This window comes from Epinephelus moara, chromosome 2, assembly GCF_006386435.1.
Source record: "Epinephelus moara isolate mb chromosome 2, YSFRI_EMoa_1.0, whole genome shotgun sequence".
Classification (NCBI taxonomy): domain Eukaryota; kingdom Metazoa; phylum Chordata; class Actinopteri; order Perciformes; family Serranidae; genus Epinephelus; species Epinephelus moara.
In genome coordinates this window covers 37,147,180-37,166,417 of record NC_065507.1, presented here as the reverse complement: position 1 = coordinate 37,166,417, position 19,238 = coordinate 37,147,180, and the positions used below count along the sequence as shown (strand labels likewise).

Sequence of the window (19,238 nt, the reverse complement as noted above, 5' to 3'; positions counted from 1 at the left end):
GCCCACAGAGAAACATGCATGTGCATACACAGGAGCAGACACATGGACGGGGGCTCGCAGGGCTGAACCAGACAGCACACACAGTGTGTTAAAGGTCAGGATGTTGTGTTTCTGTTAACCCCAGTTAATTTCAAGGCATGATATCTGCTACACAGCAGACAACAACATGTCCTCTTAAAACTACACACTCCTATAAGGTTGTTTTCTGTGGTTAATGTCTCACAGGCCCTGCACACTCTGACAGGTGTTTGTAGCTCAGGCTGAAGTCTGGCAGAAGCCTGGAAACCTCACGAATCTGTGAGCTCATGTTTTATTTGCTTTGGCAGACACGTGTGATCCCCCTGCAGTTCAGACAGAATTCTAGCCAGGCTCGGCCCAGATCAGGCCAATCACAACAAATATGGTGCAGGTTTCAGATGAAAACTAACAACTTGCAAAACCTTTGTGCTTTACACAAAATGCGTGGTGATGTCATTTCAGGTTTTGCACCCCCTTGCACTGGAGACACTATGGCGAGCATAAACCTAGCTCTGTAAAGAGAAGCGATTTTGAGGCATTTTAGAAAGCAACCAAACTGGTATAAATTGGTGACAACAGTTGTAAATTGTCAGCCCTACCAGGTGCAATAAAGCTTACAGAGGAGAGGCTATAAACTGTAGGGTAAATGTTGATCAAGGACAGTCTGCACATGCCCCTTGCCATTAGTAGAGATCTAATCAGGCAGAAGAACACCAGTGTGGGTGAATGATAAGTGTGTGAAGCCAGTGTCAGGATACCTTCTTTTTGAACTTCACAACCTAACAGTTCATTTATAAAACACTCCAAACTGTGAGGTGTGAACATTGTGTCAACGCCAATAAGACTATAGATTGATGTTGAATGCTGACTCTGTGGTTTATCCAACAATGCAACTTGCTCAGATCATACCAAACAGACAACAAGAATCTACAAAGCTGAATAACATCCACTGCACTTTTTCCAATGCTTTATAAAAACCACCAAAACCGTCACCAAAAATTTTTGGAGAGAAAATCCAGATGACTTTTCCTAGACTTTGACAAACCATTTCTCTTTTTAACAAGAAATGAAACCCCTAACCCACATTTCACCACCTTCATACATGGTCATATTACATTTGTAAGGTTGTTTCATGCTCTCTTTGTCACCATTTGTAATTATTTCACACACATAATCAAATCCCATCCAGAATTAGTGCATTAAATATCCCATTACAAACGGCCTACCTGAGTTTCTTGGGGAAGCAGGAAGTCCTCAGGTAGAGTCGGTCCTTTTATGGTGAATTCACATTCCAGTCACATCACTGGCCTCAGGGTTACAACGGGATGACAAGCTAACAAGGGCACCCTCCTACCTGCAGGAAAAAAGGAGGAGAGGGAGGGAGGAAGGTGAAACAAGGAAAGAGTGCAAGGATGGAAAGGAGAACGAAAGAAATGTCAACATGTTGCATCATTTATTCATTAGTATTCCTAAAGCTTCTCTTCTTCTGTCTTATGTCCCTCCTATCAACCCCCCACCCTCACCCACCATTTCTCTCCATTCGTTTCTTCTCCCCCCCAACCTCGCTTTTCTTGCCCTCCCTTGGGGCTACTCTGCCTCTCTTCAAACTTCCTCAGCAGGACACACAGAGAGTGTGAAGGGAAAAATCAGTGGTGGTCTTAGCAGTTTTACGGAGATGCAAATTTTGGCAATAAGAATAAAATATACTGACTACTTTAACATGCACACATGGTTGTTGCCCTGAATCCAAAAAAAAAAGACAATATTCCTACTAAGCAGTTTACATTGTTAATGAATATGAATATTCCACTAATATTCCCGTTAATATGCAGCTGTGCATACTCTGATTAATGTGTCTGTGTTAATTTCTTCGACCACACAAATACAGCCTCCCTCTTTCATTCCTGCAACCACCTTCTTGAAAAGGTCAGTGTGTGACATTTGCACAAATCCAAAAACCTGTTGATATCCAAGTCCTTCAAAATGTTTAAAAGTAGGTGTGTTTCTCCTTCCAACTAGACATGTGAGCTTTTCTTTTGGGTATGCATCTTTACACCTGCCTTGCAAACTGCTGGCGAGTTTGTTTGTGTACAACCTATCCATGACGACGTGCAGAGTTGGCCGTGAACAGGCAGAAGGTTGTGTGTTGCAAACTGTAGGAAAAACCCCAATTAAGACGCACATTCCAATGGGCTGTAGAAATGTCCAAAGATTGCTCCAAAAAACATGAATAATGTTGGAATATATCACATGTCTTCATCTGGAAATGCTACATTCGGAAAAAAAGCCTAATTCCAAATATCCAAAAGGAATATGCTGTTTACAAGACCCGTATCAAATTAGGAACATTATCAGATTTACTGTGCATGTAAATGTAGTGACTAAGTACATTTACATGCACAGTTAAGTTGAACAATGGTTATAGTTCAATTAAGCCATTTAACTTGACAACTGTCCTTGTCCCAGTATACAAGCCCGGGAGGAGAATCAATCAATTCAAGTATCTCTGACTCTGCTACAATAGAATTAGAATTAGAATTGGTCCTTTTTCAGGTTGACCTATTACATCACAGACCAAACAATCAACAAACAAGTTCGCTAGCGGCAAACTGATACTACGGTGGACAACTTTACAGCTCTGTGCATTCCATAGGTGTTGTATGCTTTACTTTTTCATCTCTTATTCAATGCTATTCAACTTCAGGGTCAAAGCCCGGGGCGGAAACTGCGGAGCATGCACAGAGCGCCTCAGCCAGTTTGGGTCTGATTGACTGTATACATGCAGGAGTAATTTGACTCCTAACGGCATTATCTCGGTGTGTTAGTCTGACTTTGTGAAATTTGATAAAGTACGATTTCAGTCAGACTATCATGTTTATATGTATTTTAAAAGTCCAGTTTTAGTGGGACTCACACAATAAATTGATTTTATCTGATGCCATGTAAATATACAGACTGATGAATCAATTGTTTTAGGTTACAGACAACTGAAAATGTATCCTTTTCAGTCAATTGTAATTTTGCTTTTCCATGCCAAATGCAGTGAAATGACAGTTAGAGAACCTGGTCTTCTAAATTGAGTTGAACAAGGTATGGCGGATTATATGTTAAGGATAGATTTGATCAAACTGTTTGATTTGATTTGAACACTTGAAAGTGGACATGGCTAAATTATTATTTTTAAAAAAATTTTAGATGGAAGGGGTTAGCTTGTTACCCAAATTCCGATTTAAGTGGATAAATGAACATATACACACTGGCTAAAGGATTACTTTCTGATTATTGAGACATTTTATCGAGAATGAGAGAAATCTTGATATATCACATTTAAAAAATGCTTTTTTTGACACTTTCGCCAACATTCTGGCATCAGTCCTTCAGTGAGTGAAAGTTTTGTCTAGAGCTGCTGACATTTATGCCAACATTCCACAATCATACCAACTCCTTCTCCATCAGAGAAGAACAACAGATGCAGTATTCTGCAGCCTCAAAGATGTGTTTTGAATAAGTGGCACGACTTCTCAGCTAGGAAAACTCCTCTCGTTCCTCATCACTCCGTACACCCACACACTGTAACCTGCAGCTGGTTGTTCATGTTTGCTCTCTTGGGTTTCTCCTAAGGCATTCTGGGAAAAGCAAGAAACCACTGACATGACATGGAAGGCTGGTAACCCCCCCCCCCCCCCCCCAAAAAAAATAAATAAATAAAAAATAAAAAAAGAATTACAACATTTCTTTTTTTTTCCATGGAAGAGCTACCGGAACACAGTGAACATCACAGACTGATGATATATAACACTGTGCCAACAAAGTGCCTGAAGGTGGGATTTTGAGTTTGATGTCAGAGTGGTGTGGGTGTAGCGTAGGTGACTGTCTACTGGCGGAATACTTAGATCACATCCTATACATTGGAAAATATATGTATGTCTTTTTCTCAGATACATTTTTTTACTTGAAGAAATCCCATTTTCTAAATTCATTAACTTGAATCGGCTGCAGACCTGCAGGGAAGTACTTCTGTTTACTTTAGCTAATTTAGTTTGCACGGCCATAAAAGATACAAGTAAGGTAATTAAACAAGGTGATAAAATGCAGCCGCGACAGAAGAACACAGCAGAAACACAATTTGTGCAGCAGAGATAAATGACAGAAAAAGGCGAGCAGTAATAACTTTGGCTTCAAAACAAAAAGAAAAATACAAGAAAGTCCAGATGATATGGTGCAACTGAATTAGATAACAAAACCTTAATGGAAAAAAAAAAACATCAGTGTCCATGAAAAATAAGCAGAAAACAACATGAATTGGAGTGATGAAGAAAACGTATCCCAAGGGAAAGAGTTAGTGTAAGTGAGTGGGAGGAGAAATGAGTAAGAGACTGTGTGTTGGATCACTGGGGGAAACTTCGAAGTGTTTTGTTCAGAAACTAGAGAGCAATGACAGGAAGCTGTCTCGTCAGAAAATCAAATAAACAGGAGATAACTGTTGAAAACAAAAGATCATCGAACTTCTGGCAGAGCTAATTCAGAGACGTGTCTCTACAAAAACAGAGCTGCAGTGACCGGTTGCTAATTTCATAGTGTACAACCAAAGAAGAGAAGGGCATCAAACATGTGTAACCTGTCACATTTTCACTGCATTTAAGTTATGTTTTTGTAACAAACATATTTCTTATTGTCACCAAATTGATCCAACTAACAAGTATTGTGTGTGTGTATCAAAGCCTGATATATGTTCTGTGCCATAGTGCTCCATTGTTGTCCAAAAGCTATTAAAACACATCAGTGAGCCACACTGTTGCATTGGGTGACATGTTCCTTTATTATCATCAACACACACACTGTAGCTTATTTGGACCCCATCCCACATACACCATCCTGCTGCCACAAATACTCACTAGAGCACCAAATGTGGATTAATCCACTGCTGAAAATAGTCCCCAACAAAGTCATCATTTCCTCCTGTTATAGGGAATCACCAATCCATCCCGAGGAAATAGGGTGGCATTATAGCTGCTAACCATGGATTTATTACATTTGCATGTTATTATGTAGTGGATATGTTGAAACTTTACGTTTCAGCAACACTGTGTTAACATGTGGTTTGGTTTAGGCACAAGAAAACAAAAGCCATGTTTTGACTTTAAATAGCTGGTTTTGGGAGCACAATCCCCACTGGAAAAGCAGCATTGTCTCTGTAAAAGAACAACCCTTTTTTTTAATCCCACATTCTCCACTGGAAAAACAGCAACTGATCATTATTAACAACCACATCTGGGGGCTGAAAAGCTGCAGTAGACACAGCAACAGGCCTCTAAAAACATCCATGTTTGAGGGTTAACAAGGTGCTGAAAACACAGCATTGACTCGCTGAAAGACAAGTGGTTTTGATGTTTCTTGGTCTCGAATAGTGGTCTGCAGCTTGGCAGATGTCTTGCCTAGGTGACACATTATCCATCCCCCCCTCTACCTCCCGATGACAAAGTCAGCTCATATACTGCGTCACTTTAGAAACATTGTTATGATACCGTTGCATGCTGAACACTCACTGTAGTTTATATTAATGCAATCTCACATACACCGTCCTGCTGCCTCAAATACTCACAAGAGGATAAATCCACCACTCAAAATAGTCCCCAGTAAATGCACTATTTCCTCCTGTTCTGGGGAATTACTGAGCCATTATTGAAAATGAAACTATACAATGTATTTGTGAGCCATTTTCAAAGATTTACATCCTCAGTATGAGCCAATGGGTTCAGAGATGAGAGCCGATGACAGGATAGAGAAGTCACAAAGACAAAATATTAAGAAATGGACTAACACAGTTTGGTTTGAATTGTTATACAATGGATTAAAAAAATAAAAAATAAAGCAAAAATAGAAGGATCATTTAAGCTTCACGCTTTAAGTGCAAGTGAAATGAATTTGTGTAGCAAGTGACAAAAACACCCCTCTTAATACAATTTATGTGAGTCAAGAATTAAGGTAGCTGAAAAGGCTGGGTTTATGTGAGGTGAGACATCCACCTTTATTTGCAAGATTCCTGGGAAAGAGGGGAGGATTAGGAAAGAGATTAGCTGGAATGTAGTCAGATAGAAAGAGAGAAATTGAAGTGGGAGAAACAGAGGGGCGAAGTGTGAAAAAGAAGGCAGAGATGACAGATGTAAAAGAAAAAGGGTGGGGGGGGGGGCTTTGATCGGAAATGTCAAAAATAGTGTGATACAGGAGATACAGAAGGTAAGTCAAACTCAAAGTAGGTGATAAGAGTGAAGGAGGAAAGGGCAGACAGGTGTCTCACAGCGACTCGCCTCCCTGCCGGTCAGCACTTCTCTGACTGACAGCTGGATTAGCATTAGCACGGCTACGCGACAGCGGATTAGCGCTAGTACGGCCTGGCGCTACACAAAAAGGGATTAGCCTTAGCACGGGCTAATGCTGCAGGCTAAGAGATTAGCACTAGCTATAGCATGGCTCTGAGCAACATGAGAAAAGATTAGCTATAGTCTGACTCCATAGTGAACAGCAAATGATCAGGAGTCTATAGAACCAAACAGCAGGGGGTGATGGGAAAGATTATCATGGCTACAGCCTACAAGCATTTAATCAATTAAATAACACCAGCATTGTTTGAGTGATAAATAGAGGAACTCTAATTATGATAATTAGACATGCCTGTCTGGTGAGAGAAATTATATTTAAATAAGCATTTGAAGCATATACTCTATAAACCTTTATTCATTTTTAATGGTTTTATGCCTTTTCCGATTATATTTGCATCTTAAATTATTTAAAATTTCCTTTTTGTTTCTTGAATATATTAGACTTTATTTGTAGTTTCCCTGTGGCCTTAAATAGGCTCTATAAATAAATTGATGTCACTACATGGAGATAACTGACTAGTGGTTTGACTCTAACAACTGAAACTGTTCTTAACATTTACATTGCATATTTCTGCAAACCACACATACATGACCTTTGTACATTTCATACACATCATATCAACATTTCTAAAGTAACGTAGTATATAAGTTGAATTTGTCATTCAAAGGTGGAGGGGATGATGGATAGGGTGTCATCTTGGCGAGATGCCTGCCAAGCTACAGACTACTGTTTGAAACCAACAAACAACAAAACCAGCTGTGGGTTAGCGAGCAGTTGTCATGTTTCCAGCGGCTTTTTAGGCACTAAACGCTGGTGTTTTGTAGCAAACCACTGCTGTTTTAACACTGGCCATCGCACCATAGTGTTTTCTGCTGGGATTGTGGCACAAAAACTGGGTAATATAAGCCAAAACACGATCTTTTCCTAACCATAACCAAGTGATTTTTGTGCCTAAACTTAACCATATGTTAATTACAGTGGTGTTGAAACATAAAGTTTCATGTGTATCCTCTACACAATATCCTCAGGATGTTACGTGTCTGTGGCTTGCATAAAAAACAATGCCAACATTTATTCTGGTGATTGGGCTGCTTTATCAACAGGAAGAAGCACTGATGCTAAAACTGTAATGAGCTGGATCAATATTGGCATTAGACAGGTGTCACTGTCACATGATTGTCATTTTATTATTGATTGGCAGCTAAACATCAAAAAGGTGGGTCTTGTTTGTCACAAGCCTGTCAAAGGCCAAAGGCCAATTTCTTCACATTATTCAACCATCAGGATGGCACTTTGGATTTCAGTGTGTGCGGTTATCGTGATATATTGGATCTCTACAGGGAAACATGTTAAAACTTTGACAGAAAATTTCAAAACAAATGGGTTATAGCTGCCAACATAAGTGTCAGGGCTGTTCCTCTGTTCAGAAAAAAAATACCATTTCAATCTCAGGAGTGAGTTCAGCAGAATCTTTTCTGACTATGATACACAAGCAGCTGTCAAGTGTCACTTGTAATTACAGAGGAGCTGCCACTCCTGCAATAAACATGGTTTGAGTAGTTACAGTATGTCGTGCTGTGGTGCTGCCAACATGGAGGGCAGAGAACAAAGGAAATCAAACTAGTGCTGCTGGGTTTGGTCTGCACAGCAGGGATAGAGGGGGGAAATCCTAATCATGGTGTTTCTGTCTTTCTGTGTCTGCTCAGTTATCATTAATGTTGAACCTAATAATGCTAATAGACAAAAGAAACACAATAAGGGACTCAAACATATTCCCTTAGAGAATCTTTCCACTCTCTTTCTCCTATTTGCATTCTGTCTCAACAGCCTCTCTTCACTACACTTGGTGCTTTGCTGTGGCCGTAGAAATGAAAAATGTAGGTCACTTAGTCACATTTTCTCATATACATACACTTTAATACATTTACTAACTAGCCTTTAATAAACTGCTGATTATCCAAAATGCAGAGGCATGCGAGAGCACGTATTCAACCTGTTTAAGTCTCTTTATGATCAACAGCATGATCATTAAAATGTTTATTAGGGGAAGTCACTAAATGCTTACGAGACCTATGAGGTTTTTTAGTGTCTTGAGATGTTAAACAATCAAGAACATTTAATTAGGATCATGAAGTTGTTGGACAGTCATAAAAAGGGCAGGTAAATCATCGAGACGTTTACATGCAAGAAACACAAATGTGCACCGAGGATGTTGATCTTTTGTTTTGCTTGTCAGAGATATGTATGGCTTTATATGTATGGCTTTGTTTCACTGCAGCCCCAACACCTCAGGGTAAACTCTCCCTTTAATATCTTGGATATATGCTGTTATTGCAGACAATGTTGCAAACATTTCCTCTATAGCAATGTTGGACTTTATGATTTTTAATATTAACTTGGTGAAGTACCAAGTATTGATTTCACTGAATAAGCAACAGGTTAGACACTCATCTGCTTATTTATCGCAACTGTATACATGGTTTCTCAATGTCATTTGGCCTCATGTAGAAAGCAATTTACAAATCAATTTTCACTTTTTGTTTGTTTGCAACCATTAGTTGTTATTTTGTTAGTACCCCTTGGCTTATTTAAATCACCAGTGTTTTCTTAATTTTGTTATTTTGCTTGACCAGATAATTTTTTTTACAAGTGGTCAAGAGCACACTTACCAAGATAAGAGTGAAAACACCTTGCCTTCATAGGAAACATGAAGTTTCTGTTTGTGGAACAGAAGTTTTTACATAATTTGAGGTAGTTTTACTTGACGTGAGTATTTAGTCCCTTAAACCCTTTACGCCAGACCTCCTGCAGGTTTTCATTATCCTGTTTAGAAATCGATGTAACAGCTAGAACATTCATTCTTTTACAACCAAAGCTAAGACTTTCTGTCTTTTGCGGTATCACGTTGTCCATATATGATGAAGACATTACGTTATGCTACAAAAGATGGTAAAAAACATGATGATTGTTTACATTATCCTGTTAAAAGTCCATCTAAAAATAAAACATCTAAAATAGCTAGAGTGTTCTTTTTGCAGCAGCAGCAGCAGCAGCAGACAGTTTAGATATTTTTGCACCATTATGCTGTGTGCTTGGGATGACGTCATAACATTATGCTACAAGTGGTCCAAAAGACAGTGAAAATGTTTGGTGGCACCAGAGCAGCAGAAGGGTAGGTTGAGAGGAATGTCTGTTGTATTTTTTTTTATTTCATATTTTTCTTTTTTCTTTTCAATACTTTAATCAATTGTTGTGGTTTATGGCATTTAGCTTTTAGCCTGTACAGACTGTGGCTTGGCACTCTGCTCAAAAAAAATAAAATAAGTGCATGATTCAAGAAACATTTTAATCATGTTTCATATACAAATCTTTTGGACCAATTCTTTTTTTCAAATTTATTTAAAAAACATGGCTGATAACATACCTAACATACATTCATACAACCATTTAGCTTGGGTTGTACAGATTTTGAGGATATGAAGCACTTGAAAATACAAATGACATCACGTAAGAAAAAATATAAAAAACATGCAAGTGCAGCTGAAAGGACTGACAGAAATATTTTGATAATCCTGTTAGTCTTCCTTTGACATTCAAAAAACATTTCAAGGTTCCAGCTTCTCAAATATAATGAGTTGTTGTTTTGCTAGAGTTTCCCATACATTAGTTAATTTGTGGTGGCTCACAAATGTGTCTGGCAACATATATTCATTTTCTATTTTTTCAGAGCTGGACCGTTCATTTGGTGCACTGTTGGAATATACCGACCTGTTATTCATTGCACTGCAATCTCAGAGCGCAAAGTGTACTCTGGGCATAGACAGAGGAGCAGAATAACATGTGCAGTGAAAGTAAAGCTTTCACTTGCCTCTGCAGCAGCTGCTCCTCTTATCCATCGATCTGATCAGCTCTGATCGGATCCCCTCATCAATTATCAATCCTGCGACTCAAACTCAACAAAGTGCTACTGAAGAAAAATAAACTCATTAAGAGTTCTGCCTGCGCTGCTTTCATGGACCCCTAAAAACCTCAGAATTTAAAGGGATGACAGAATAGTTCAAAGGGACACACACAAAAAACAAGACGTTTGCATATGGTGTTGACTTTCTAATTTTTTTTTCTCTTAACACAAAATTGAAATAAGATATGCAAGTAGTTTAGGAGAATGTTACTGCATAAGGCCCATTATGCGTCAGTACTAATGTATAGAATTACATGTATCATGATGGAAGAAGGAATAGTTTCCTACTTTAGGAAATACCTTAACTTGCCTACTTGCCAAGAGTTAAATGAGAAGCTAGATACCACTCTCATGTCAGTACAGTAAATAAGGAGCTTATCTAGCGAGCAGCTAGCTAAACAAACTGATGTCACCTGTGTAACTCATACAGAAAATGACACCATTTCACCAGCAGTTATGGAGCATACTAATTCTTGGCTAGGCTTTGTTACTTCCTGGAGACTCTGCTGGTCGCTGAGCAACCTCAGAATGACCATAAGACTCCAGCTTCATATTTACCGTACAGACATGAGTAATATCAATCTTCTCCTTTTCACTCTCAACATGATAGCAAATGAGCTTGGTTCAGTAGCGCCCACTCCTGTATCACACTGTTCTCAACTGAAGCAGACCTGTTGTTTCTCTCAGAGACGTCTGAGCTCTTCCATCTTCTCTGCCGTGCTTCTTGACTTCCTCTCCATCACTCTCACAAACTATCTACAGTTTGAACATGTCTGCATTCAAGTGACTAACACACAAGATACACACACACACACACACACACACACACACACACAAGGCGCCCACATACACAGTGACTGACAGAGGCTCACGCTATCAGACACACTGCAGTGACGCTGAGTTATCTGAATTCATGTTACAGAGGGATTATTGAAATGAGCTGTGCATTCATTCACATTGTATACAGTGGTTTTAGTAGAGATTTTACGCGTGGGAGGAACAAATCTCCTACCATGTATGCACCGATGTGTGTGTCTGTGTTATCCGAGTCGTTTTAATTCTGTTTTCGCATGGGACTGTTGGTTTATTGGTGTTTGCAGTCTTGTGTCTGAGAACCCTATTTGTGTTTTGCTTTGCATCCACCAAACAAGTCTAATATACCAGTGACACATGTATGTGGTTACAGTATGTTTGTTGTTTATATTTGCTGTTAATTAAAATGAATCCATGGTGGGAAAATTCATATTGTAAATCCCTGATCTGCAGTATATGCTATCTAATGCTTGTAGAGTATGGGTGAGGAGAGGAGGCATGGCAGAGTTAGTCTCTCAAGAAAATTAAAACTGCACCAATACGACAACATTTTGGATTTGAAGTTGATGAAAAAGCTGTTCTAACTGACTGCAAGAGCCAGTTTGAGCTGGACATTTGTCAGACGCTGTGTTTCTGTTTCTTCCTGGCTCTCACTTTGAAAGCACCGCAATACGTGAAGAACAGCTAATTCATGAAGTTGAAAAGAGGAATTACGATATGATACTTTATTATTTCACTACAAAAACTAAAATAAGATGGTAGCTTGTTAAAGGGGGATTGCTGGAGTGCTGCCAGTTCTGCTAATGGCCATTGCTAATAACAAGCTAGGCAACTTGCTGTTGGCTATATCGTAGGTAATTTCCAGTAAATATTACAATATAAAACATGAGTATTTTTTGTTTAAAAAAAAGTAACATTACAAACGTATGAAGATAGCAAGTCAGCTACTCACCCATGTTTTAAGCGGTCATGTATCTCTGTCTGATCTCGAGCATACAGCTGATAAGTATGTGGTTTGTTTCAACACATTCTCACTCTGATCTTGTCACGCATCGACGATTGGTTGTGGATTTTCCACAAGGTACCCTGGGTGCGTTGGCTGTTGATGTTCTGGGACATTGTTTCAACTGTCTGTTACGTGCACTGTCTATTTTCAAAATACACTTCCGTTTTCACAGGAAATGTACAGTTTGCATACAGTCTCTTTCAAAATAAACACATTACGTGGGTACACCACCTCAAATTGACTTTTTTTTCCATCAACAACAAATGCACATGGTTATGTTTAGCCAACACAGGCACATGGTTGGGTTTTGGAAAAAACAACAGGTTTTGGCTTTACGATCTCACAGGCGGTGAACAACGGCCTCCTGGATGAAAGTTGATGGTTGCTGGACTAACCCACCACCCCACCTGTCCAACTTACGTGGACTTCCGCCCCCTTAACTTGCCTTGTTGTCTGGCTAATCTGGTTTGAAAATTTTCACACCAACCCAACCCTAAATATTAGTGTCTCTCTATTCAATTAGAAAAGCCTCTTATCAGATCCTGTCTTGCATTTATGTTTCATGATTAGCATTTTTGAGCTCTAATGTGAATAAACATGTTACGTATGATTGCAAACTCGTGATGAAGAGCTGACTAGAGAGTGCACTGATCTCATGCTTAAAGAAACTTAAACCTACCAGTGACCTGAACATACTTAGTGGGGAATTCAGAGGATTACTGAAACAACCACAACTGTAGTCAAAAACAAATGAAATGATCTCATTCTAGTGATGATACAGGTGTGAATATGCATTTAACAAGCAGATAACACTTATTTATTTGATGCAACAATAATAACAATGTTTTAATAAGAAAAGCTTAAGTTGTAAGAGGTGCTTGATATAACTCACAGGAACCAAAATGTCTACAGCGTTTACAGAACCATGAATATACAAGAACTGTCTAAACAACAAGGTAACATTTCAGCTGCCTTCAACACACCACTCCTTTGACTGCTTAAAATATATGTTTTTCAGTCTATGCTTTATACAGGTGACTCGTCTCGAATAAAGTGACATCTCTCTCTAACAGTAAAGGCCTGTCAGCCAGCAGACATAATACTCAGTCTGCACTAATGTGTAAGTTTGAATTCTCTTGCAAGAAAAAAACAACAACTATAAAACCATCTTGTTCAACAACTCAGAAGTGCTGGATCTGCTCAGTTACACATTGACCTTAGATCCATGACATTGGAGGACTCAAGAGTGAGCATTTTTAATGAAAAGCGACCACCAAAGAGGTCGAGACATCTGAAGGGGCTCAAAAGCCTTTAAACCCACAGCAGGCTCCTTCCTGATCAGATCAGATTTCCAGGAAGCTCTATTGACTCGATGTAAATAAGCATATTTTTATAGTCAGCAGCTTTAATTAACAGAGCATGCTGGGAAACATGATCTGTTCATAAATGCCTGATTTATACACACTGAAGTACATGCAGCAGGACCATATGAACACATGTGCACATACAAGAGCCCTGGAGAGAACATATAGACATAAACAAAGCACTTTCACTAAAGGAATCGGTGAATCTATGCATTAAAGGGGCTCATAAACAAACATTCAGTGATACTCACCAAAACATATAGTGTATCCTAGGGATCTATCAAACATGCCAAGTGTATTTACTTCCTCATAAAATATTTTTTTGGTATGTCAAATCCTGCATTGTTTATATCTATGTTTATTACCTCACTCTTACCTACAGTCTTCCTCTTTCCATAAACACCTTTTACTTTAAAAGACACTGAGTAGCAGATAGCTTCTTCTGTTCATTTAAAATGAAGAGAGGCTTACACAGATCGATCATAGATGTGACAAGCCTGTTTTAATCTGTCGACTGATCATGCATCCATAAAATGTGACGAATAATAACCTAAGGGAGTGGATTTAGGTAGAATAATTAAGATTCCCTTGAAAAGATGCACATTAATTACAAATAAATACACATAAATAAAAAAACATATATACAGTAATATATCAAATGCAATTCCATTACTAAGAGGCAACGAGTTTACGAAGGATAAAACATTGGTAATATGATCTTATAAGCCTTAATTCTAATCAGCTGCATCTGATTGTCTCAACAGAGTTTCTGAACCCACTGAATTCAATGCAACTATATTTGTCTATGACAGTACAGTGTCTCTGTACTGTAGGATTCAGAACATTCTCAATATTTGAATACTGTAATGGCAGTCTGCACAAACAGTCACAGTCACAGACAAAACAAGACCTTCCATGGAGGTAAAGGGATCACAAACTCTCCTTTTCTGTTTGGGCTTTAAATGTGAAACATCTGCAAGAAGTGCTGAGTTTTATTAACAGCAGCTTACAGTCACACGAACAAAGAACTGGAAACTGTTTATGGAACTCAAACAACAGAGTCGTGACAAATGCTAATAAAGTGCAAAGGAGGTGAGTTTGAAAAAAACAAAAACACATGGTTTTGGGGGCAGAATCCCCGCTGAACAAAACAGTGCCGGTCGCTACAAAACAGCCACGTTTTGTGCCTGAAAAGTCACTGGAAACCAAGCAAACTTCGATAAACCATCGGTCTGCAGCTTTGCAGGCGTCTCACCTATGTGACACACCCTCCACCATCCCCTCCACCTTCCAATGACAAAGTCAGCTCATATGCTACAACACTTCAGAAATGTAGCTTTAATCCATGAGATGTACAAACGTAATGTATTAGTAGGTGACAGAAACATACAATATCAACATTTTCTTCTGGCAACTTGGGTGCAAAATTGACTTCAACACATCATCATCAAACACTGATTTGTGAACAACAAATGTAAAGAAATAAACTCCAAATAAAATGTGTGACATCTAGTTCCTGCCTGAATCCTTCTGGGTTAAAAGTGTAGTTTAGAAATCTAAAATATCACCTTTAAACTCTGAAAGATAAAGTGCCTAACCACTACTTAAAAATTTGTAGCATGCACTGTCAATCTGTAATTGATCTATACTCTGCTTGAAGAAAACAAAGACAATTTCAGTCACATATTTTAAGGTTGTTTTTGTCTTAAAGATACAACACTTTCCTCACCACGTCTCCTATCTCCTCTACTGTCTCCTGTGTCCTTGTCTCCTCGCAGGGATCATCTATCCTCAGTGTGTCTGCCCGCAGTCGGCTGTCAGCTCTGACTGATGGCCGAGCGTTTGATCGTGTCGGGGTTTGATTGCCAGGGTCTTGTTATCTGTCATCCCGGCGAAGGGGAAACTCAATCTCAGTTTCAGCCACAAAATGGTTTCCCCGGGCAACGCCCCTCACCGTGGAAACAACACGTAAAGTGGCGCCTCTGTCGGCGCATTCAATCCAACGACCTGCCATCTGTCAGTGTCAGTCAGTGTCCGTGTGTGTGTGAAGATAGTGTAAGAGAGAAAAATCGTGTGTGTACATGGAAGTGTGTGTGTAAGACAGATAGTGAGTGCGTATGTGCTTCTGGCATTTTTCAGTGTCAATGTCAAGGTGTTTTTACTTAGTTAAACCTGTGCGTGTGTGTGTGTGTGTGTGTGTGTGTGTTGGAGAGATATTGGCTGTATGTTTGTGTGTGTACAGTGAGATTGTGTATCTGTAGATGGATGGTTTTCTGTGTAAACCCCGGGTGTGTGCATGCTTGTCATCTGTTAGTATTAGGAAGTGTGTGTTTGTGTGTGTGTCAAGCCTGACAACACTTATCTCATCACACAATCCGATCACATAAACCAGTGGTTTTCCACTTGGGGGCCAGGACCCCACAAAGTGTTACAATATGAATCTCATGGGTCACGGGATGATCAACAGGTTATATAACAAATTAAGAAAACACGTTATTACTTTATATAATTTAGTTTTAATTGTTTTTAATTCCTTGTAAAACACTAGATAGTTGTATGTCTTCAAGCTGTAAAAGCCCAGACGCACCAAACTGACATCAAAGAACTAGTGGCAATGAAAGCCAACTGTTGCGTCACCTCACGTCAATGTGTCTTGGAAAAAAAGTTGCACATGAACACACTGCAAAGACTACAGCCGACGGCCAACCAGCATGTACATTTTGTGCTTGTGTGAGAGAAACTAACTCTCCACATCAGCAGCCAGTCGTCAATGTGACGCCAATGAACTAGGGCGATGGATGCTTACCAATGGCCCAGCATCGGCTGATGGCCAAATGGCATAGTGTATCAGGGCCTTAAGACATTTAAATCAAACAGTTTGAGAGGGTATAAATTACTCTTCACTGAATTTTGCTGAAAGGAAGTTGTAAACCAGGGTGGTAAATGATTCAAACAACAGCAGTAAAGACAGAAATGTCACAGACACAAACTATCTCTGGATGGATACCACTGGAGGAAAAAAAAAAAAAAAAAGAGTTATAAATTCTCATCATCTGACTGCTTGTGCCGCCTGCTGTACACAGTTTTTGCAACTCAACTAATTGGAAACAGCAAATGTATGTTGATGGAAACACAATGAGAAAATACTGTTAATGAGTGTACCAGCAGAATGTTAATTGATAACATATTTCATTTGTTTTCCAACACAATGTCAGATCTTGTAATTTAATATCCACTTATAATGACTACTGCCTTATTTTATGGTTATGTTTAGGCACTGGCTGCACTTGGGTAAGATTAGGAAAGGACTGTTTGAAAGAGAAAAAGCTTGCAATGATTTGAGGCATAGCTTGTTAACATTTAAAGGAGCTGTATGCAACATTCAAAACATATCTATGATTTGAAGTCTGGGACGGGAGAGTCTGCACATGGTTCTTGACATGGAGGTGGCTGATCTGGGGGCTAGCATCTTAAAGTGCTAACTCAATACACAGTGATACACCATCAGTGTTGACAGAGCTAGTATTGTTAACCTCAGGGGAAACTGGAGGATGGACGCTAAGCTTCCACGACCACACCGTCCGAACATCAGGGGTAACCATGGTATGAGTGCAATGGAAAGCATTTGCAAAGAGCGAGCCAGTGTGATACACTCACAGAGACTCACATATACTAATATGCACAAGTGGCTGGACTGGTTTACCACAACAAAGAAAAGAGAAACTCAAATAACAACAATGATAGTTCAGATTCAACAAAGTCACACAATAACACAAACAAACTACCAATCGAGACAGCAATAGACCAGCAGTAGACCATTAAGTGACGTAAAATTATTGTTTTTGTCAATGGAGAAGGGCTGCACAATTAATCAAAGTTTAATCACAATCATGATTTTGGCTGCCCACAATTAAACCAACATGATCAGCTGCGATGCTGACTTTTACAATGTGTGCTCCACTCGTATAAAGCTTGTATAAACCGTATAAAAGCATCATCATCTGTTCTTAGGAAGTGTTTTGGATTTAGGAGAGAACAAATCACATGCAAAGAGTGCATCAGAGTTGTGTCTGCATTTCAAGGCAACATAACTAACCTTTTAAACCGCTTGAAAAAACACCACAATCTGCAGTAAGGTGAATGGATGAGGGCCGAGAAAAATAACGTCACTAATATTACAGTATCATTTCCATGAATCCCTGTCTTTGTCCCACGGCAACTCAGACATTTACAGCAACAGTGTGACTACCTACCATAGAGTCTGACTTTAAAGTGAGCATAAAAATTTCACTTTCACTTTAGTTTTAAATAGACAGGTTTTACAGAAAATGCATGAATGTTGGGAAGTCCTGAGTATATGACAGGATGAATGAGACTTGGGTTATACTGCACAAGTTGTGTGAGAGTGTGTAAATGGATGTTTTGATATAGTTTTGCTGATGGTTAAACATGGACCCCTATGATTTCAATTAATCAAGAATTTTCTCCCTTTTGGAGTCAATCATTCATTGTGAATGCATGCTAGAAAAACAAAGTTGTCTTTTTCTCACTGTAACACAGGGTAAGTAACTGATAAATAAGTGGTCATTAGGGGGCGCAGTATTCCTTTAGCAACATTTTCTTTAGAAGATGTTCGCCAGACCCCACAAACTTTACTCTTGACCCTCCTGCAGGGGCCTAGATTACTTATTACATTACTGTGGGGAAAACCTCCCTGAGCAAGCCTCCATTTTACTGCCTCATCTGTATAACAACTAGACTTCAGCACAGAGTCACAGCTGGAGACCGAGCAGGCCCAGACTGTGTTCCAGTGTGAATACAGAGACAGTTGTCCTCAGTAGGATCCTGATGTTTTCTGGGCAGCTATATCTAATGAATGAATGTTCATGTTTCTTTCCCCTGCTTTCCTTATTCCTTCAACACTCATCCGGTGTGTTTGTTTCTATGATTCCGACATCCATCTCTCCTTTTGTGCTCTCTGCTATGTCCTCATCTCCCTTCTTCTCTCCTTCCATCCATTACACCCTTAGCCTTAGCCACTTTTCCTCATTCTCTTTTCTTCTTTTGCTTACTCCCCTCATCTTCTTTCCTCCTTTTTCTTTCCTGTCCTGTTCTCTCACACATCTACCAAACCGCTCCTACTTTAATTTCCTTCTCCATTCCCCTCTTACCTTTCTGTTACCTCTCCAACTTCCATTCTTTCCTCCCCACCTCCTTCTTTCCTCTCCCCCCTTCTCCCTGCCCTCTCAACAGTATATTACTCATTACATGTCTCTCACCCTTCCCCTCCCAATCCCCTCTCACCCTCACACCTCTCCTCTCCCTCCCTCCCTCCCTCCCACCTGAGTTATAACAGATAAGTATGGAGCTATCTTAAGCTCGGCTCTGCTCTTCTTCCTAGAAAGTAATTTGGCTGTGGGTCGCTAAGTCACCCCCAACTGTCACCCGCAACCGCCTCTATCACCGGGCGGCCATCTATCTCCTCCTCCTGGTTAAATCCCTCTGCTGCCCGATACACACACATACACACAGAAGAATCCACCCAGCACAATCACACATTTGGAGTCTAAAAAAAGTGCACACGTACAAAAACAAACACACAAAGGCAACAAGACGCACTGAAACTTTATGACGGCGTTTAACTAAACAGATAAACACAATGAGAGTCGACGTCTATGTTGTTTTCACATATACT

The 19,238-nt window shown here is 39.5% G+C and overlaps 1 protein-coding gene across 1 annotated transcript in view; it reads right to left on the bottom strand.

Moving 5' to 3' along the window:
- Positions 1–19,238, bottom strand: part of si:cabz01090165.1 (uncharacterized protein LOC100333421 homolog) — a 531,188-nt gene that overhangs the window by 332,156 nt on the left and 179,794 nt on the right. Inside the window, exon 3 of the mRNA XM_050061021.1 lies at positions 1,245–1,372. The gene's annotated coding sequence lies outside the window, so the exon portion shown is untranslated. The remainder of the gene's footprint in view (positions 1–1,244; positions 1,373–19,238) is intronic.